General features: G+C 38.2%; 1 long non-coding RNA gene across 3 annotated transcripts in view; it reads right to left on the bottom strand.

The window, feature by feature from the left end:
• The window catches only part of LOC135965367 (uncharacterized), a 276,715-nt gene that overhangs the window by 227,375 nt on the left and 26,413 nt on the right, over positions 1–22,927 (bottom strand). The window contains exon 3 of one of the 3 annotated variants that reach the window (XR_012418424.1): positions 1,659–1,785. The exons of the other annotated variants lie outside the window; for them this stretch is intronic. This is a non-coding gene — a long non-coding RNA (uncharacterized lncRNA). Of the gene's footprint in view, positions 1–1,658; positions 1,786–22,927 lie in introns of those variants that run through there. 3 annotated transcript variants of the gene reach the window in all.

Genomic DNA, 22,927 nt, shown 5'->3' with positions numbered 1-22,927 from the left:
GGATTCGCAAGAGATTGGAAATCGTGCCCATTCCCATCAGCCAGGTTAGTTACAAAACCTCAAGATTCAAGGGGCACTGTGTAGAGTGCACAGAAAGATCTTGCCTTAGTAATGGGTAACAATCAGACCAAGACTGAGTGTGCTCATGCCACCTAACACATTTCAGAAACAAGACTCAGGAGGATTAAACTATTACTATTAAGTAAGTAATTTAACTGTATTCCTAAACAAAATTCAAGCATATTAACGTAAGTAAAAGACTATTCAGCACCCAGGAAGCAAAACTTCACAATATCTGGTATTCAACCAACAATTTACAGGCATGCAAAGAACGGAAAGATACAATTCATTATGACGAAGTCAATCAGACCTTCCCAATGAATCCTAAACTCTCTCACGTTAGAATTAGCAGACAAGGACACCATTAAATTTTGAATTAATTAATATCATTTAAAAAAAAAAAAAAAAAGGAAGTATCATTCTTTTAGGAGAAACATCACCATCTGGTGGTATTTTCAGGTATTGCCAGTAAAGATATTTAAAACAGGACACGTAGTTTTTCTTGGTGTTTACAAATACATGTGTAAATTTTACAACTACATCTATGAATAAACAGCTGAGCAATTGTATAAACTATATCATTTTTATTCAAACACTTGTATAACGTTTATGTATATGTTATTTTATATATACACAAATATATTTATATGTAAGTATTCAGAGTTATGTAAATTGAAGATGCAACAATAAATAGACTTTCTGAAATAGTTGTTCTGAGAATTAAATATCCAGTTACCCATTGTTGTGTTGCCTTAATGACTTTTTCTGTCCCTCTGTCTTTGCCCTAGGGTCTTTCCACAAGCTTTCTCTTGTTCTAGGATAATCTTCCTTCTGCCTTTCACTTGGTCACTTCTTCCACATCCTTCAGATTTTACATTACCTGTCACCTCCTTAACAAGCTTTCTCTGATAATTTAGAGGCAATTAAGCCTCTATCACAAATACTCTCAGGTAATTTACTAAATCCCTTGAAATAGTATCCACATTTGTGGTTATGAATTTACTTGTGCACTTACATGGAGAAGGTCTTCCTTTCCCGCGAGGTGCAGTGTTCCATGAGGTCACTTCTCCTCATTATGCACCTCTCAGAATCTAACACAAAGTTGGCACACTGTATGCAGTTGCTGGATTATGTTTCTCCACCCAGATTTTCATCTCTACTATTGAAATGTGATTAGAACTTAGGCTTCACAGGTAAACCAAATGCAGCCTTGAATTTCAATCTCAAATTCCAGGACATGTGGAGGTATGAAATCACTACTCAAATCAGCTTGTTTAAATTCCAGAATAAAAAGCTTTAAGTGCTTCTCAGCTTATACAGTTTTTTTCTGCAAATCCCAATTAAGGAACTGAACTTCATTTAATTAAAAATAAAAAAAAAAATTCTGAAATCTGTATTAGATTTTTCCAGAGAAATAGAACTGATAAGTATCTGTGTACATAATTTCTTATAATTAATCTCTCTATGCATGTAGGTCAAACATTCTGGACGTGTCTATGAAGGTGCTACTGAATGAAATTAACATTGGAATGGGTAAACTGAATCTCCTGATGCATATATATGGGCATGTGTCTATGTACACACACACACTCATTATATATTTATAGATAGATAGATATTCATTATAAGAAACTGACTTACGTGATTATGGAGGCTGACAATCTGCAGTTGGCAAACTGGGAACCAAAGAGAGCTTACGGCATATTTCCAGTCCAAAATGCTGTACTGGAAAAAACCCATAAAGAAAATATGTCTCAACATGAGTCTAAAAGCAGGAAAAAATCCAATGTCCCAGCACTAAGACAGAAATTCCCTCTTATTTGCAGGAGGATTAACTTTTTTGTTCTATTAGGGCCTCCTTCAACTAACTGGAAGAGTCCCGCCCACATTAGAGATGTCAATCTGCTTTACTCAGCCTACCTACTCAAATGCTAATCTCATTCAGTGGCACCCTTGCAGAAAGGCCCAAAATGTTTGACCTAATGTCTAGGTACTCCATGGCCCAGCAAAGCTGATACATAAACTTTACTATCACAATGCTACCCCTTCTCATCTTGGCACATATACGCATCTCCTTAAACCATACTGATATGGTTTGGCTATATTTCCACCCAAAATCCCATTGTGAATTGTAATCTCCACATGTCAAGGGCAGGACCAGGTGGAGGTAATTAGATCATGGGGGCGGTCTCTTCCAGGCTGTTCTCTTGCTAATGAGTGAGTCTCCTCATGTGAGATCTTTTTTTTTTTTTTTTTTTTTTGAGACAGGGTCTCACTCTGTCACCCAGGCTGGAGTGCAGTAGTGCCATCTTGGCTTGTTACAACCTCTGCCTCCTAGGTTCAAGTGATTCTCAAGCCTCAGCCTCCTGAGCAGCTGAGATTACAGGTGTCCACCACAACACCCAACTAATTTTTGTATTTTTAGTAGAGATGGGGTTTCACCATGTTGGACACACTGGAATCTGCTGGTTTTGTAAGTGTCTGGCATTTCCCCTGCTTGCGCTCACTCCATCCTGCCACCTTGTGAAGAAGGTATCTGCTTCTCCTTTGCTTTCTGGCAAGATTGTAAATTTCCTGAGGCCTCCCCAGCAACACGGAACTGCGAGTCAATTAAACCTCTTTCTTTATAAATTACCCAGTCTTGGGTATTCTTCTTAGCACCCTGAGAACGGACTAGTATACGTACTTAATCTCCAAATAAAGAACATAGCAAGGCCATAATTTCATAAAACATGATAGAACTATTCTGCACATAACTAATCTCTTCCCCAAAGAGCAGGTAAAGTTGAGTGACTTTTACTCTTCTCGTTGATATCTTATAACTTAAATACTATCACATAAAATTAACAACACAAATATATGAAGTCAATACCTCTTATGTTACATAATAAGGGAATAGGTGAGGGAGGTTAAATGATACTGTTTTCTTATACAGACATATTCATAACAAAATATGGAGGAAATAGTCATGACATATACCGTCCTCATTTTGATAATGGTCACGTAGTTGGCTATAGCTGGTATTTACAACTATCTTTCCTCACTATCCATTCTATATTCTCTTTGCTTTCAGCAAGCACTTCATCTGTGGTGGTTCTTCACCTGATGGTGTAAAACCTTCATTCCTGAAAAGTCTGGATATCAGTGTCCTCCTTTGATTGGGTGTTATAATTTCCTTTTGACCTAATAACAGGACATGGTGAAACTAAGAGATGCCTTCAGGGATTTGCTGCATGCCCAACATATTATAGAGAAGTAGTCCAATTTCCCCCTGGGGAGTCAGGACCAATCACCCCACTCAGCACAGTAATTCAGTAATTTCCCTCTTTCTGATGATTCAGATACAGGAGGAGTCCAAAGTGACGATGTAGCATTAACTTCCAGTGAAATGAAATCATTGCTGTGTCTCCTGGTAGCAATGTTCCCCACTGCGGAACTAAAATCTGTATAGGTCAGGGGAACATAAGGCCGTGAAAACGGGAAGGAAAACTTTCTAGTAGATCACTAGAGGATAATAGTGAGTGGTACCTGGCCCATTTCCACCGCTTTATTCCTGGACGCATGAATCCTGGCTGTGGGAGAAGTAGCACCACGTACTGGAGGCTGATTCAGACAACACACAGCCTGCTGGAGAATCTTTCTCCTGTCCCATTCTCCAGTCCCACAAAGTATTGCGACCTAGCTGACACTGCAACTGAGTATTCAAGAGGTCATTACACAGTTCTATCCATCCAGCTGCTTCAGGATAATGAGGAACAGTGAATTGCATGAACATGGGTAATTGTCACACTTCATTTATTGGGTAGTGAGTTCCTTAATCAGAAACAATGCCTTATGGAATATCATGGTGGTGGCTGATGAGTTCTGTAAGCCTACAGATGAGTTTTTACAGAAGTATTGCATGCATAGAAAGCAAATCTGTATCCAAAATACGTGTCTATTCCAGAAAGAAAGTACTGGAAATACTGCCCTTTCCATGATGGAAAGAGTCCAATGTAATCATGTCACCAGGTAGCTGGTTGATCAACAAAGGGAATGGTGCCATACTAGGGGCTCATTGTTGGTCTCTGTTGCTGACAGACTGGACACTCAGCAGTGGTCACAGCCAGGCTGGCCTTGGTGAGTTGAAGTCCATGTTGTTGAACCCACGCATAATGTCCATTCCTACTACCATGGCTACTTTGTTCATGAGCTCATCAGGCAATGACAGGACTGGATGGGGAAAGAGGCTGACACATATGCAGAGAATAAGTCATCTTATTCACTTGATCATTACAATCCTACTCTGCTGAGGTAATCCACTGGTGATCATCCATATGGGACACAAATATCTTCACATTATTTGCTTGCTCAGAGATATCTATTCACATACCTTTTCCTCAAAGTTCTAGTCATGTTTCTCCCAAGTCCGTGACCATCCAGGGAAACCACTGGCCACCTCCCATGAATTAATGTATAGTCATACATAAGGCCATTTCTCCTTCTGAACAACATCAACAACCAGGTAGATTGCTCACATTTATACCCATTGGGAGGATATTTTTTTTTCTCCTCTATTCTTCAGGAATGTCTTTGAAGTTGACTGCAGTGTTCTAATTGTCCATTGGGATCCTGCATTCATATTGTGCAGAAACATCTGTGAATCAATCCCAATTGCTATGCTTTGAATGTCTGTGCCCCCTCTAAAATTCATGTTGAAACTTAATCCCTAATGCAACAGTATTAAAAAGTGTGGTCTTTAGGAGATGATTCGGCCATGCAAACTCGGACCTCAAAAAGGGATTCATTCTCTTATAAAAGAGCTAGAAGAAACCATCTAGGCCTTTTCTGCCCTTCTGCCCTTCTGCCCTTCTACTGTGTGAGTTACAGGAACAAGGAGCCATCTCGAAAGCGGAGACCGAGCCCTCACCAGACACTGAAGCTGCTGGTGCCTTGATCTCAATCTTCCAGCTTCCAGAACTGTGAGAAACAAATTTCGATTTTTTATAAATTGCCCAGTCTCAGGTACTGTTTAACAGCAACATGGATAGATTGAGACATCAAATCTTCTCTTCCCCTGTCAACTGATCCCTTGGAAGCGTCTCATGAAGCCATGGGTACAAGCTGGGAAAGAGACAGTAATATAGCAGCACTGAGGACCGTGGACATTTTGTCTACTTCTTTGTGTAACTTAACTTGAGCCTTCAGGGCCTGTGTGGGTCCAATTAGATACATACCACTTTCATTTGATGATGGAGCTCTGTTGTACACATCCAAATTTATGGAATAGTGAGTCAAATACTAGCTGGTTCTTGATAGGAAGCTCAGGTCACCTGGTAATTTACTAGCCCATGTTAAGCACCCGGCCTCTATAAAGGCCCAGTAGCAGGCCAAGAACTGCTACACACACACACACACACACACACACACACAGAGAGACACACACAGACACACACACACACACACACACACATAGAGTAATTAACTACAGAGGACAGCATGGCAGGATATTGCTCCAAAATCTTAAGGGCCTGCTCCGTGATTCACCTTTAGGGGTCCTGCCAAAGGCTCCAAATAATGTCTCTATTGGCTGCTATCACTTCAAGCACTGTTTGATCTGTTGGAGCACATGCCCTACATGACAGAGCAGCTTGCACAGCAGCCTGAACTTGTTGCAGAAGCATCTTTTATTTTGAGCACCACTCAAAACTAATTGCTTCTGTATCACCAGGTAAATGGGCTGGGGCAAGACACCAAGTGAGAAATGGGTTGCCTCCAAAATCCAATAAGGTCCACTTTTCTTGTGGTGCCTCTTCTTTAGCTGTAGTCAGGACAAGATGAAACAAATTATCCTGCACATTATAAGAAATTCCTCAATATGCCCCATACCACTGGGCCCCTAGATAACGAAAGTGTGGTAGAACGACCCTCTGACACACAAATGTCTTACCAATATGTCTAGAATAGACGTATAGTTGCTACTTCTTGTTCACCAAGTTCAGTCAGCATTATGCTACCAATGTCAAGGACCAGCATGATACCTTGTGCAACAGAAACTCAGTTGAGATCCCTGCAAACTAAATTATGCCATAGGGCTGAAGAGTTGATATGCCTCTGAGATAGGACAGTGAAGAAGTATTGCTGGCCACGCCAACTTAAAGAAAACTGCTTCTTATGGTCCCTTTGACAAGAATGGACTAAAAAGCACTTGCCAGATCAATAGCTACATACCAAGTATCAGGAAAAGTGTTAATTTGCTCAAGCAATGAAATAACATTTGGCACAGCAACTGCTAATGGAGTCCCTATCTTGTTAAGCTTGCCATAATCCACTGTCATTTTCCAAGGTTCATCTGTCTCTTGCACAGGCCAAATAGTCATGCTTAGGAATGGGAATTGCCACCCTGCATTTTTCTAGTTCCTAGTGGTGGCACTAATCATTGTAATACTTTACTTGCTTCTGATTTGTTACTTTCCTAGATAGAGATTTTTCTAGTAGCTCCCACTTGGCCTCTCCTACCATAGTAGCCCTCATACCACAGGTAAGGGAACAAATGTTGGGATTCTGTCATTTGCTAACTATGCCTATTCCACTTATGTCTTCCAGAACCAGGGAAATAACCACAGGCTGGGGTCAGGGACATATGTGTCCCTCTATGAGAAGAATCTGAGCTGAAACCTTTTTGGTCACCTGACTTCCATAAGCCCCTACTCTGACTGGTGGACAACAGTGATGTCTTAGATCTCCTGAAAATAGGATTTGTCCAGAACAACTGTCTAGTAGTGCAAAAAGGGTATAATTATATCCTTTTTCTTAATGCACAGTTATCCTGGTAAAAGGTCATAGATCACTTCGGTGAAGTCTAGGAGAAAAAAAAAACCACAAATTTTTGACAGTGTACCAGAGTCTAATATAGTTTAGATATTTGTTCCCTCCAAACCTCATGTTAAATTTTGATCCCCAGTGTTGGAGGTGGAGCATAATGAGTGGTGTTTGTGCCATGAGGGTGAATTCTTCATAAATGGCTTCATGTTCTCCTTGTGATAATAAATGAGTTCTTGCTCTATTAGTTCACTAAAGAGCTGGTTGTTGAAAAGAGCCTGGCATCCCTCCCTTCACTCTTGCTCCTTCTTTTGCCATGTGACGTGCCTGCATTCCCCTTGCCTTCCACCAGAACTGAAAACTTCCTGAGGTCCTTACCAGAAACAAATGCTATTACCATGCTTCTTGTACAGCCTGCAAAACTGTGAGCCAAATAAACCACTTTCCCTTATGAATCACCTAGCCTCAAGTATTGCCTTATAGCAACACAAAACAGACCAAAACAGTGTCCTTTCTCAAGCGGACTTGACCTTCTATTCATGCCATGGGTCTTGGAAATGTAAACATGTTTAGTCTGGGAATTGATTGGGGGGCAGTGACCCTCTGTTTTATCATTCTGGTTATATTTTTATTCACTGAACTAGAATTGTTTTGCTATAAGAAAAATTAAGAATTTATTATTTTTCCTATCTTTCACTTCTAGAAATGCCGCGATCAACTAGGCAGTATCAGTAAATTCATCTTGTTCCAACACCATAGGTCTGAGAAGGTCAGGTTATTCTGATCGCTGCTTTGATTCTGCTGTCTATTACAACAACCACTCCCATCTTACTTTTAGTGGTTGAATGCCACCAATTGTCCCTTGCCCATTTGCCAGGATCAAATTGCTCCAGCTGAATTGTGTTTTCCAATTCAGTGACCAGAGTTCCTACTGTCAACAGCTCTCACTGTAAGGTCTGGCAGACAGAGAAGAGTTACAGAGACCTCTTCAAGGATGAAGGGACTCCACTCACAAATTTATTTCTCACAGCCATGGCAAAAGGTATGCCTTCTGAGTCTTCCTAGACTGGGCAAATAGACATTTTTATTTTTATTTTTTAACTTTTATTTTAAGTTTGAGGGTACAAGTGCAGGTTTGTGACATAAGTAAACTTGAGTCACGGGGGTTAGTTGTACAGACTATCTCATCACTAAGGTATTAAAGCTACCACCATTAGTGATTTTTCCTGATTCTCTCCCTCCCTCCACCCTCCACCTTGTGAAAGACCCCAGTAGTATGTGTTGCTCCCCTCTATGTGTCCATATGTTCTCATCATTTAGCACCCACTTATAAGTGAGAACATGCGGTATTTGGTTTTCTGTTCCTGTGTTAGTTTTCTAGGAATAACAGCCTCCAACTCCATCCATGTTTCTACAAAGGACATAATCTCATTCTTTTTTACGGCTGCATGGTATTCCATGGAATATATGTACCACATTTTCTTTAGCCTATCTTTCATGGGCATTTAGGTTGATTCCATGTCTTTACTATTGTGAATAGTGCTGCAATGAACATACATGTGCATGTGTCTTTACATTAAACTGAAAATGACAAACCCACTCTAATATTCCAATCTCTCTAAACCTGTGAATCCCTTACCATACATTAAACCAAAGCAAGTATGGCATTTCTAACTTGTTTACTGTAGGTCACCTTTTGATTCAGTTTTCAACCAACTAACCAATCAAACAAACTCTCAGAGTCCTTTCAAATTCACCTCAATCTGAAACAATGAATGCAGATTGTCTGCTTACTGAGCTCATATCAATAAATTAATCCTGCTACAACTTTATGTGTCTTCCATCACTATCCCACACCTTTAATATTTTTGCCACATATGTTTCTTGAATTTTTGTCTACATAAATTAGGAAATTCAAGTAATTCTTTTGAAGTATGGCACATCTCCACAGGGGTCACACTTTGTTTCTCATCATTAAGGACCTGATCAGACTCGAATCTAACTTGAATAGACTTGAATAGGTCTAGAAGGAGAAGGGTAGTGGGATGGGACTTGAGGAAAATCAGCATTGTCTTGCACGGCAACTGCCTCTGGAGAGGCCACTACCATTTCTCTGGAAATCAGATTAATCCCCACAGATAGAAGTGGGGAGACCACTCTAACTAGGGATGAAACTCATTAGAATGTAGTGCTCCTATTTGTATCGAATATAGTTCTGGAAGTCCTAGCCAGAGAAATCAGTCAAGAGAAATAAAAGCCATCTACTTTGAAACAAAGGAAGTCAAACTGTCCCTCTTTGCAGATGATGTGATCTTATACCTAGAAAAACCTAAAGACTCCATCAAAAAATTCTTAGATATAATAAATAAATTTAGTAAAGAGTAGAATAAAAAATCAACATGCAAAAATCAGTAGGATTTCTACCACCAAATAATGAACCAGCTGGGAAAGAAGTCAAGAAGGCAATCTCATTTGCAATAGCTATAAAAATAATAAAATATCTAGAAATAAATTTTACCAAGGAGGTGAAAGACCTCTATAAGAAAAACTACAAAACACTGATGAAATAAATTGGGAGAAAACTAAAACTTGGAAAGGCATGCCATGCTCATGAATTGGAAGAAATAATATTGTTAAAATGACCATACTGCCCAATAATAATCAGATTCAATGCAATTCTTATCAAAGTATCAATATCATGTTGAACATAAATAGAAAAGATAATCCTAAAATTCATATAGAACCAAAAAAAGCCCAAACAGCCAAAGGAAAAAAAATCAGTATATCAAAAGGATATCTGTATCTCCACGTTTATAGTAGCACTATTCACAATAGCAAAGATATAAAATTAACTACAGTATCTGTTAATGTACAGGCAAAGAAAAGTGGTATATATACACAATGGAATACTATTCAGCCATAAAAAAAGAATGAAATCATGTAATTTGTAGCAACAGGAATGGAACTGGGAGGTCATTGTGTCAAGTATCATAAGTATGGCTTATGATACTTGATATATTTTCCATGTTCTCTCTCACTCATATGTGGAAGATGAAAAAAGCTGATTTCATGGAGGTAGAGAGTAGAATGATAGATACCAGAGGCTGAGAAGGGTGTATGAGTGGGAGTCAGGAATAAGGAGAGGTTGATTAGTAGGTACAAACATACAGTTAGATAGAAGGAATAAGTTCTAATGTTCGCTTGCAGAGTAGGGAGGGTGACTACAGTTAACAACGATGTATTGTATTTTTCAAAATAACTTGAAGTGAGAACTTGAAATGTTCCCAATACCTAAAAATGATAAATATTCAAGGTGACAGCCACCCCAAGTAACCTGACTTGATCATTCTATAGTCTATGCATGTGATACAATATCACATGCACCTGACAAATATGTACAAACATTATGTATCAATAACAATAATTTTAAAAATAAATTTTAAAAATAATTAGGTGTTCAACATCTCCAGTTCCAACAGGGTCTTATGATTTCCATTCATCTTTATAATCTCATTATCTTCCAATCAGTGCCTTTACTTTAACATTCCACACTATGCAAGGCTGTGAGTTTAACTAATTTTGTAATTCATTCAGTCATAGAATGAGATTCTGGGTTGGTTTCAGTAGTCTCAGCCCTGCAGGTATAGGAGATGAGGACTTCCTTCAGGGCACAAATGAAAAGTTTCAGGTAATTCATGCAGGACTCGACTTGAGAATTTAAATCCTTGTCTCATTTTGTTTTCCCACTTTGTCCAGCAACATTAGGAGCAAACAGCAAATCTCATTATATTCATTAGTTTGACAAAAATGTTCAAAAGTATCACAAACATAATACTCCAGGTCCTTGTTTCTTATAAGTGGTTGACTAGGAGTATCCAATGGTGATAATTTTGAATATCTTTTTCCAAATAATGTCATATTCTATCAGTGCTCTCTTTACTACTGGAAACAGAGTAATTAGCATCTTTAAATCTAATCAGATCAAAGAGGAAATTCTAAAAACTAGAGACACAATTTAGAAAACCCATCTTTAAAATTATGTTCCTTAGAACCTCTCTTGATACCAAAATCTGCATTAAGGTTTTTAGGTTCTTTCAGAGAAACAGAAGCAGTTGGCAAGCTGGAGAAACAGTAGAGGCAATGGTACAGTTACAGTCCAAAAGTTAGTGTACTCAAGACCTAAAAGATCCAACCTTTCAGTTCGATTCTGAAAGCAGGAAGAAAAATAATCAATGTTACTGACTGAAGACAGTCAAACAGGAAGAGTTCTCACTTACTCGCAGGAAGGTCAGCCTTTTTGTGCTATTCAGGCCTTCAACAGACTGGATGAGCACCCTCTGCCTCCCGCCACCCCACCCCACATTAGGGAGGGCAAATTTCTTTAACTCTATCTGCCAACTCAAGTGTTAAACTTATCCAGAAATGCCCTCGCAGACATACACAGAATAATATTTGATCAACTATCTGAATACCTCATGGCTCTGTCAAGTTAATACACAAAATAAAACATCACAACATTTTATATGTACTATGCATTGTACTAAACATTAGGCACACTGATGTGGACAGAACACAGTTCCTTGTGTTCTAAAAGGTCACACTCATTGGGCAGAAACAGATGTATGTATGATTCAGTATCATGAAAGTCACAAAGTTCTCCTTGAGAATACATTCTCTTTGGAGGGCTAGTGGTATGCTTCACAGAACATGCAGCATTTGAAAATGAACAATAAGGGGCTTGATTGAAAATTACATTAATACCATGTGTCTTATCTTGGCTTCTCCAGGAGCAGACCCTTAGATAAGTACAAGATGTTAATTTAGAAAGTTCCAGAAACACCAATGGTAGAGTAAGGAAGTGAGATGACAAAGATGAGGAAGCCACTGTAGGGTGAATTACTAAACTACTTTGGGCAATTGAAGCTTAATCACTGAGGGAATACAGAAAAAAGTGTTGACCATACTCCTCAAGTTTGTTGTTTCTCAGGAGTAAAGAAGTATGTTTTATATATCAACACTTAGTCATTCGTTGAGAGCTACTTCTATAGTAAATGTTAATCTCTTGGTATTTCTGCCTTTCCATGTGTGAAGCAGAGGGGACTCTGGTGGCTAGACAAAGCTCCCAGGCAAAGAGATGCAGAGATTAATATTTGTTACTCAGATTTGCATACTGTGAAATGGCAAAGCCTGGGGAATCGGGAAGAATTCCCAACAGCATTCCTTACAACAAAGCTGGGAAGTAGGATTTTATTCAGTAGATATTGGAGTTCCATTAAAGGTTGTTGAATGTAGATTAAACAGAAAGTAAAAGATAGCTAAGGAAAAAAATTGGCACCAGTAGCTCAGAGACAACTTGATATTTCGTTTCTCTCACCTTTCACCTATGGCCATTCATTTCACTTTTTTTTTTTCTATCTCATGAGCTTTATTTTTTACCAACACTATTTGGACACTGAAACCATGATCTCACCTAGATATTTACCTTAGTTTCACAACTGTCATTGAAAGTCCTTGTACCTAGCTGTTAGACATTGTCCTAACATGTTTAACCGTGAACTTCACCAAGGCCTACATTTTAAATTTCAAGTCTTATCTGGAACCATATTAGGACCTTTATAATTTGAGTTCATACTTCCTTTCTTTTGCCACACTAGTCACATGAACTAACTTTACATAGCCCCTCCATTCCAGCCACACTAATCTTCTCTTCATTTTTCTTACTCTATATCCGTTCATGCCATAGAGACTTTGTACATATTCTTCTTTTGGGACTGAATATTAGGTCTCTGGTTTTTCAAATAGTTATGTCTTCAAGTACTCATAACACACACACACACAGATGTGTATGTGTGTTCATGTATATATTGATAATATAAAATACATATGTACATCTATAATATATATAGTGTGTGTATATATATACACTTTCTAGCAAAATGCATATTATGTGGTACATGAAAAAATACTTGCTTAATGAAGAGCACAGGAGAAAACAGCAGCTTTCAAAAGAGAGATAATGAGTCTAGTAAGTCCAGGTTTACCCCTCTTGATCTTGAAGGGAGTGTGTACTATCCACAAAGGTGGACAGCAAGATTTGGTAAGCGGTGTTTGGTACCAAGAGGGGAGTGGAGGGTTGTAGCAGCATGTCTCTATTTGAAGCTGATTCTGAGAAAGAACAGATTTAAATACAAAGCACATTGGTCTTCTTTCCTTATGCCCCCCACACCTTTTTCATCTAGAAAACATACAGGATTGCTTACAAGACAAATAAAACCACATATGGGCTGGGTGCAGCGGCTCATGCCTGTAATCCCAACACTTTGGGAGGCCAAGGCGGGAGGATTGCTTCAGTCCAGAAGTTAGAGAACAGCCTGGGCAACATGGTGGAACATTGTCTCTACAAAAAAATATAAACACTAGCTGGGTGTGGTGGCATGCCCCTGTACTCCCAGCTACTCAGGGGACGGAGGTGGGAGAATCGCTTGAACCCAGGAGGCAGAGGTTGTAGTTAGACCACAGCACTCCAGCCTGGGTGACAGGGTGAGACCCTGTCACAAACAAACAAACAAAAAACATACAAACCTCACTTATGGCAGGACATCTTCAAAGTGTAATAATTAGAAAGCAAGTACGAGATCTTAAAATTCAAACTGTAGAAAGAGTCTTTACTTGCACTTCTGGATTCTTCCATATCAAGCAGGACCAGTTTGAAAAAGCAATAAAGATTCTACCTTCTTTTTTTTGCCCCCTTACCTTCCATTGATATTCCACATGGATCTTGCTCTCAAATCCCTGCTTACTTATAAGTCATAGGTCAAATTTTTGGGGGGTAAACTAAGTGTATGTATTTCTGTAATTATGGAAGATTCACATGGAATGGCTTCCCTATAAATCAAAGTAACCATGTCAGGCAATCGTGGAGAAAAGTGCTATTGTATGATTAATAAATTGCTTATACACCTGTCTACTATTTTATGAGCCAGAATGAGATTCAACATTTCTTAAAAGGAAGCTTTTCGAATTTTATGTCTTGTCTCACAGAAGTAGCCTTTCTTTCTTCAGCAACACAGCCACCACCGAGCTTCACAATGAGCAAACCACACGCCAATTATTAGTCATGCCGTATCCAGTCATTTAGTACATTTTTTAGTTTTATCTATCTGATTTGGATGTACCCATATTTCAAGTTAAAGAAACTGCCTTCTAGGTCAAAATGTGCTGGCATGTAAATGTACTGAACCAAGCACATGATTATCAGAGACAAATATAAATAACAGTACATTCATTTTTGTTGCTCTTATGGCCAGTGAAGAACTCTGGTCTTAGGAAACTACCTAGATCACAGATTCCAACATGAAAAGACATCTGGAAACTTTGCGACACACTGTGACGAGGAACAATAAATTATTTCGCCTAACCAAGAGCAATGTCCCCAGAAGCAAAACTATACAGAAATAGGTTTCTCCACTGGAAGGACATATGGAAATCAGGAATCAAGGCAGGAGGTGCCTCTGATGAAAAGGATGTGGGAGTCTTCGGCTCACTAATAACTGTGAGAAGATGTCATAAAGATGGTTTTATAGTAAGAAGAACCATTCTCTGTTTCCGCCACAGCCATGACGGCCGGTCATTTGGCTTGAATTTCAAAGGCTACACACAATTCTTTGAAATCCAGGGAGAAATTTTGCTAAATAAGGGTCAAGTATGCTCAGTCAGAATGCATGTGTAGTATCAGGAGCAAATGGTGGAAGCTACTTTATCCTATCATATAAGAATGATGAAACTATTAAGAATACCTCTGTTTGAATGCATTTATAGTCTCTTCATGTAAGAATTTTCACATGGCATGTATTACTCAATGGTTTATTAATTTCAACACTTTTCCAACAAGGATGACCTTTTTATTCTATTTTATTATAAGGAAAGCAAACTTTTAAAAATATTTTTTTTTTTTGCACAATTTTCAACCTCAAGGAATTCTTTCAATGATTTTTGTTTAGGACTACAATATTGATTACTGAGTAACTAGATGAACACTAATATAGTTTTCATACCTCTTACATTGAAAAAAAGCTGATGAACATTTCATAGCACTGTCAGATAAGCAGCTATTCCACTTGCTAGTAAAGTTTTGAATCCATTAGCAACACAAGATAACGGTATTTTTGATTTAAAATGTAATAAAAATATAGTACCCTCATACTTTGCTTTCATTACTTTTGAATATCTAATTCACCAAATATTTTGAGATTTCCAGTGTGTGAACACTCAAAACCAGCTTATTGGCTACCTCTGAGCTTCCCAACCAATGCAGTAAACCAATGAATTTGACTTGCATTGTTTCCTGAACTGACCAGTTATTTGACATCATTGGACAACTAAGGTAAAAGCTGAATTACTGTGCATAAACATAAACTCTGGATGTGCAGTGGCAGCTTATATACAATGTTCCCCAACAATCCGACACTTACTTTTATTGCCCCTCTTTGGATCATTTCAATTTCATTTCTGCTTTAGGTGAAGGGACTGTATTCACACAGATGCACAATTATTATCTTACATTCACCGAGTGCCCACCATGTCCTAGGCATTTTGCTGGATCTATGAGGTGGTGAACTAAAAGCAACCAGGACCATACACTCATTTCTAAAGAATTTTCTCTCTCAGCCATCTCTATCTTTTTGCCATTATCTGTTTCATGACCAAAGAATTGTTCTTCCATGAATATACAACCCTGGTCTTCCTTACTCATGTACTAGGTCAGACTGTTCCCCTGCAGAACCAGCCCCTGATAAGTTCACATGATCTGCAACACTGTAAAATCCAATGTCCCACTTGCTCCTTTGCTGCACATCATGCCCCCTAGCCTGACAACAAAGAACCATAAGCGTACAGTTCTGCAGAAAAGCTGCTTTCCTGACAGGCATTAGAAGAAAGGGGAGATTTGTGTGTAGTTCAATAAATGTCATCTTTTCACACCAATATTTTAATTATTGTCTCTGTAAATATTATGGAGGTTATGGTGTCATCAGTGGCACCATAGAGCCAGAGAGAGGCATCTGGGAAATGCCGAGCAGAAAGAGCTCCTGAGAATCAATTCCTTCTTCTCCCTTATTTTTTCATGCAAAGAACTCAGTTACCAAGTTGTTAAGTGTCTTTGTTCACATAGTGCTTACTTGGGAATCTAAAATGAGTGAAAAAAGAAGAGATAAAATCTAAGCATAACTTCTATCTGAAGTCTAATTCATTATTATAAAAATGCAAGTTTAATTATAGTGATAAATTATTATTATTCTAAAGGGTCATGTCTCCTTAGATTCCTTCAATTACTTTACTTAGAAAAATAACTATAAAATTTCTTCTTTCAAATACCAAAATTAACAAAAATACTACTAATTCTCTGGGAACCAGGAAGAAAAGAGACTAGACTAGAACACACTTATCCATGAGCACGTGCAGTTAATATATTTTTAGCATCTATAAGGAAATAAGTTTTTTTTTCTTGGACAAAAGAGTCTTATGATAAATCTGTTTCCACTTTTTGAATAAAAATACGTTCAGTTTTTAACACTTTTACCTTCTTCCTATTTCTAAAATTGTCCTAAGGCAATGTGATTTTTGTAAAATGGCCTAATGGCCCAAAATCATTTACTGCCAATGCCTAATTCGAAACCTGATGTTCTAGAGAAATGTGTGGCCTTAACCATGCCAGAATGTCTCGTTTTATGTTTAAATGGTCACAGATTTAATAATGGGCTGCAAAATAAAAGATTGCATTTAATACATCCTTTACTTTTCAAGCACTCATCCAAGTATGCACAAACACAAGGGAATGCCATACGCTTTAAATCCATGGGCATCATGGGAAAGGCCCACTCTAGGCTCTGTACACATTAACAAATTACGTCCCATTAGGTCAATGCAGAAATTAATTGTGGGATTCTTTTCAAATCCACATTTTCTGGCCCTGTTGCGGGCCACTCAATTAGACACCTCTCAAGGCATTTGTGCTAGACTAAACGCAGCTAATTGTTCCATTTCTGCATGGAGTGATTCGTCTCCCAGATATCTCAGACCTTTCAGCAGCTCTGCTCCACCAATATCTGGACATATGAAAACAGAGGCATTTGGGATTTGGGCAGAGGGGAAAGATTGGGAAGCAAATAGAGCAGGGTATTCTTTACCCTTGCCCTTTGGTATGATTAATCTTCAGTGAGAAAGGACTCCTGAATCATTCTCTTGACAGGACAGCCCCCTTGCCCTATCTGGCTCCCCATGTGAGGAGCGATGGATGAATGCTTCCTTTTTTCCCTTCCTCCAGGTGCAGGCCTATTCACACTTGAGCCTGACAGCACATAATAGAACAGTTTCTACTTGACCATTGCCTCAGTTCTCTGTATTCTCTCCCCAATGTTTCTCATTTGTCCACATCCTATTGATAGAGCCAGTCAAACTGAAAATGCGTGAAAACCCAAAGACAGTCATTTATTTTCTTGTACCACTGATGTGTGTGCATGCATGTGTGTGTGTTCTTACAGGAAGCATATCTTCAGAGTAAATCTACGCAGAAAGATTCTTACATCTCTTACATATCTAAACTACTGGGTTAGCTTGAGTGTTTGACATTGACTTTGAATTTTTGGTTTGACTTGGCATTTTCTCTTCAACTCTCTCCTTTACCCAGAACAAACAGTGTTATTCATTCACTGTAACAATTAAGTATATAGTAATGGATGTTTTGAAATTGAGAAAGGTGTCCAGACCTTCTATCTTTGTGGTACCAATCACATTTAAAGGAGCCAATAGTTTATTAGAATTTAATTTTAAATTGAACACAGGAAGACAAAAATCTTCTGATTTAAAGTGAGATGAAAAATTCGTACTTACAACGATGTTTTAACTTTATATGAATCCATGTATAGACTTAGGCTGGTCCCTACTAAAAACAATTAAGCCTAACATTGGTCTCAGTTTGAGATTTCTGAAAACAGACAGTTAGACTGGGGCGTGAGTACATGGAGTTTAATTTGCAAGTGATTGCAGAAAGAGGGTTAGGAATAATTCAACGAAGAGAAGAAAGTCAAAATATATAAAGGATATATTATCAAACAAGTTACCACTGTGGGCAGCTACAGGTCAATCCCAATGGGGAACTTCAAGAAGCTGTAGAAAACATGCAACTCAAGAGTTGTTCCCTCTGTGGAGCAAGAAATCTGGAATCTTTATACACTAACATCCATCAGTCAATAGGTGAGGACTACTCCCAAGAAATTTAATTAAACCAGTGTACCCAAGCAATACAGACTCTCATCATCAAACAGTATTTAGGCAAATGATGGAGATGCAGCTGTTGAAGGACTGTTGGGGAGCACTAGTATGGCCGGGCACCAGCAATGTCTGCTCCACCATTGCACTTTCTGGAACTTCAACAAGAAGGATCACTGCTTTTAAGCTAATCTTTGAAACCCTGCACTGATGTTGCATCTGTGGGAACCCCTGGCTTTGAAACATAAAGCATCCTTGACTTTTAATTTTGTCATATTCACGTTTCTGACTGCCTTTCTGTGTCCCTTACTTAACTAGACATCAGAAATCTGCATGGCTAATTAGCCTGAGATCATAACTCTAAGAGAACTTAGTGGTCTGTTGATTATTGAAAGTTTGGTGCAAGTATTTTTTCCCAAACCATTTGAAAGTAAAATGTTAATCTGATTCCCCCACACTTTCAAATATTTTAGTGTATTTTACACAAACAAGGACATTCTCTTAACCATATAACATAATCACAACATATCCATCAAATCAGGAAATTAACGTCAATGCATTTCTGTCATCTAATCCTGAGATCCCACCTGAGTTTTACAAATTGTCTCAGTAACAAACTTTACAGCAAAATAATTCATTTCAGAATTACACTTTGCATTGTGGTTGTCATTTTCTTTAATCTTTTTCAGTCTGTAGAAGTTTCTCGATCATTGTTTAAACTTTTTTAAACCTTGACACTTATGTTGTAGAATGCCCTTTAATTTGGGTTTAGATTTGTCCTATTTTTCCTCATGATGATATTTAAGTCAAATATTCCTGGTAGAAATATCACAGAGCTAATACTGTATTCTGCTGATTACTTCATAATCGATGGATAATTTTGATTTATCTCATTACTGGTAATGTTAACCTTGATCATTTGGTTGAAGTGGTCTCTGGCAGCCTTTTCCACTGTCAGGTTACTATTTTCACTTTTGCAATTAAGAAATATTTTGAGAGAAAATACTTTGAGCCTATGTAAATAACTTAACAGTCATAAAACTTTCAATTACATCAGTTTATATATTTATACACATCAGAGTATTCTCATGGATTCCTGCTTGATTCCTTGATTGTCTTTACTGTCTTATATATTCTGATGATCAACTTGTCTTAGCTTTGGCCGGTAGGAGCCCCTTGTGGCTAGCTTGTTCATTCTTTTGACATATCCCTATGCATCTTTGAGCACTCCCTAGGAAGACTTTTAACATTGAGCAGCTCACCAAATAATATTCCACTATGATAAAGCAAAAGAATAGTGCTCACCCTATCTCCATTGCCACCACGAAGAGCACAGTGAGGAGAAAACCCAAATATATGACATGAGTGGTTTCACTGAGCCAAAAGACAGCTTCTGTCATAGCACTATACATTGGCATGGAAATCTCCCACAGTGAACATATTGAAGCAGTGAATAGATTCGAATCTTTCTGGAGTTAAGAATTTGCTACGGCCGGGCGCGGTGGCTCAAGCCTGTAATCCCAGCACTTTGGGAGGCCGAGACGGGCGGATCACAAGGTCAGGAGATCGAGACCATCCTGGCTGACACGGTGAAACCCCGTCTCTACTAAAAAAAAAAAAAAAAAAAAAAAAAAAAAAAAAAAAAGAATTTGCTTTTACTACTTTGAATCAAAGATCCCAAGATATTATATCAATAGCTTGTAAATTGTGATTTAGGCTGCAAACTAATATTTTTCATATAAACAACCAACTTTGGAAAAATAAAAAAGAATATATTAATTGTATCAACATTTATATCTTCAAAATAGTCTGCCAGGGAGAAGGATCTCATTGTATTTGGACTGGCAGACCCAGGGATACCAAAACCCATTCCTGTTTATGATTTACTTTCCAAGGGATCTTGAGGTTACCAACAGAAGTAAGTGCACACTGGTCAAAAGCCAATGGAAAACAAGAACATGTTTTCATCAACTCAGTGCTTAAGACCTACCAGCAAAAAGGTTTGACAAAACTGAATCTCCCTCCTTCACCTCTAATCCCAAGTCTTAACAGTTACAGTTGGTCACATGGTACAAGCAGTGGTCAGCACAATGTGAGCATAAAGAGAGTAAAGAAAGCAAGCTTCCTGGGCTTCAACAGCTATTGCTCCTTTCGCATGAAGTGAGTGAGAAAAGAAACAGAGTTCCTACTTAACCCTTGGCCACCCTGCCATACATAACTGGGTCCAGGTGAATGTCCTGAGCTCAGCATTATGATTAGCAAATATTTCTCATCCTTTTAGGAGATGGTAGTAATGAACCAAGAGGTAGACACGGAGTGCTTTCTCTCCTACATATTTATTGCAATAGGATCTAAAGGCATTCTCAGCATGGCTCATTCAAAGATCCTGTCTTTAATGGAGGAAAATTAGTTCCACAAATAAAACACAAAATAAAAAGTGTGAAATTAATGTAAAATGCACAGAAATAGGCAAATGATAATGTATTAATAGATTTCTTTAAAACATTATTTGAATTTAAAGAGTTTAGGGCATGAGATTGTTTTCATACTGAGCTTCCCTACATGTAGAGTTGGAAGGTTGTCTCAGGTCATTACACAAAATCCAATTCTAAACAGGTGCTTAGGGTCATGGGTTCAGTTCATTCATTGAATGTACTTCCTTTGGACTCAGTCAACTAAACCCAATGCAGGAGAGAACTTAATAAAAGAAAGGAAATCCTACCAGGACTTGCTCCAAGGAATCTCAGGGTTTTAAACCTATTGCTTGGCCTCCGTATGCCTTCAGGTTAACCATATGTAAACAATTGCTACTTTTCACACCAGAAGCAGGTTACCTTCCAGAGGTGGACTTATTCCTTGGTCATAAAGTTTATAAGTCTACTGGCTAAGTTTATGAAGTGCTCAGGCATCTTTTGGAAATGAAAGGTGCTGGGTAGTGGCAAGAGCTCTAAGGTGAGAAGGAAAGGAAACTCAGCCAAGGAACCTAAGTCTCATTAGCTCATACATGGCTATTGCAATGAAATTATACACATTCTAAGAGAATTAAGACTGATTTTCAGCATTGAAATGCCCGTGAGCTGGTTAAAGCACACAGCCATTACCTGCTCTGCTTCTTCTGAAGGCTACTAAGCATAGGAAAGCCCAAAGAAAGGCTGGATGAAGTAAAAATAAGTCCTTTTTGGCTGCAATGAGTCTTGTCCCTACTGTAGACTTCAGGCAATCCCTCAGTGGATGGTTTTTCCCTCGAGGTTAGTGAGGGTTCTATCAAGACTTGGAGGATTTGAATCAAATTTCCTCAGTTTTCAGCATTTTGATCAGAATTTTGACTTTCTCTGAGTGTGATTATGTCCCCATTAACTCCAGAATTAGGTGAGACTTTCCTTTTTTAAGTCACTTGTTCTACTGGAAGCTTCTATTCCCTTTAAAGGAGAATCAGATACTACTTTCTTCTGAGGCAGGGAAATTAGTTTTGCTATGTAATATATTATACACAAATGGCTGACTTAAATTTAAAAATTTTAATTTCCTTAGGACACTGGTTATAGATGCAATATGCCCCCTCTCAGCCCAAAATTCAAGCGTCAAAGATTAATCCCCATTTTGATGGTATTTGGAGGCAAGGCTTTTGGGAGGTGATTAGGTCATAAGAGGGGAGCCCTCACAAATAGAATTAGTGCCCTTATAAAAGAGGTCCCAGAGAGGTCACTCACCCCTTCCACCATATGAGTATACAGACAATGAGAAGACAATTGTCTATGGACCAGGAAATGGGTCCTCACCAGACAAGAATCTGCTGGCACTTTGATCTTAGACTTTGTAGCCTCAGAACTGTGATAAATAAATGTCTGTTGATTAATCCACCCAGTCTATAATATTTTTGTTATAGCAGCCAGAACAGACTGAGACATACTGTAAGTTGGCACTTTGGGCTGGGTTTATGTAGGATTGCTTATCTCTGTTCCATAAGGTGTTATTAGAGCGTATTCATTTGTTTGTGGTCAGTTGGTAGCTGATGGTTTCATTTATATGCTTTGTGGTTGAATAGCTGGCTATAGGGACAATGGCAGTAACTGGATCATATATGGCTCATTGTCAAGCAGACTGATGCTCATTCTTGTGGTGGTGGTCAGAGTTCCTCACAGTTGCAAGAGAAGAGCAGCTCCAGTATTCAAGCACATTTCCAGCCTCTGCTTATATCAGATTTTCTAATGTCCCATTGGCCAACACTGTATCACATGACTAAATCTAGATTAAAAAACAAAGAAATAAACTCCACTCCTTGATGGGAGGAGCTTCAAAGTCTCACTGAAAAAAACACATAGCTTCAGGAAGAGAAAGCATTTGTGCTTTCTTTTGCAATTAACCATATAAGGCAAAAAATGAAAAGAAAGCTGAATACATTCCTGCCGTAAATGCATTCAGTTCTGCTTATTGAGGAGAAGATGTTGAGTCTTTCATAGTATGATATTTTTGTTTAAAATTTCCCTCTCACAGTATGTGCACATTAATGAAGTACAGTTATTTCCAGAAAAATATGCCTATTATACCCCTTAAAATAAAATAAAAATAAAAATAAAGAAAATAAACTAAAAAAGGAAAATAAAACAATTCCAACTAGATTTTTTTCTCATTTTTTTCTTCCTTTCAGACTTGCTTATAAAGCAAAATGAAACATGTGGTGAACCTATTCACACTTTCTCACATTTAGCAAATAACTTCATGCATTTATTTTTATATGTGAAGTAAAATTATATTTATTCCAATTCTGCCACTTACCAGCTGTGTGGCTTTGGCAAGTTAC

This window comes from Macaca fascicularis, chromosome 10, assembly GCF_037993035.2.
Source record: "Macaca fascicularis isolate 582-1 chromosome 10, T2T-MFA8v1.1".
Taxonomy (NCBI): Eukaryota; Metazoa; Chordata; class Mammalia; order Primates; family Cercopithecidae; genus Macaca; species Macaca fascicularis.
The sequence above is the reverse complement of the archived record's forward strand: the minus strand, read 5'-3'. Positions and strand labels throughout refer to the sequence as shown.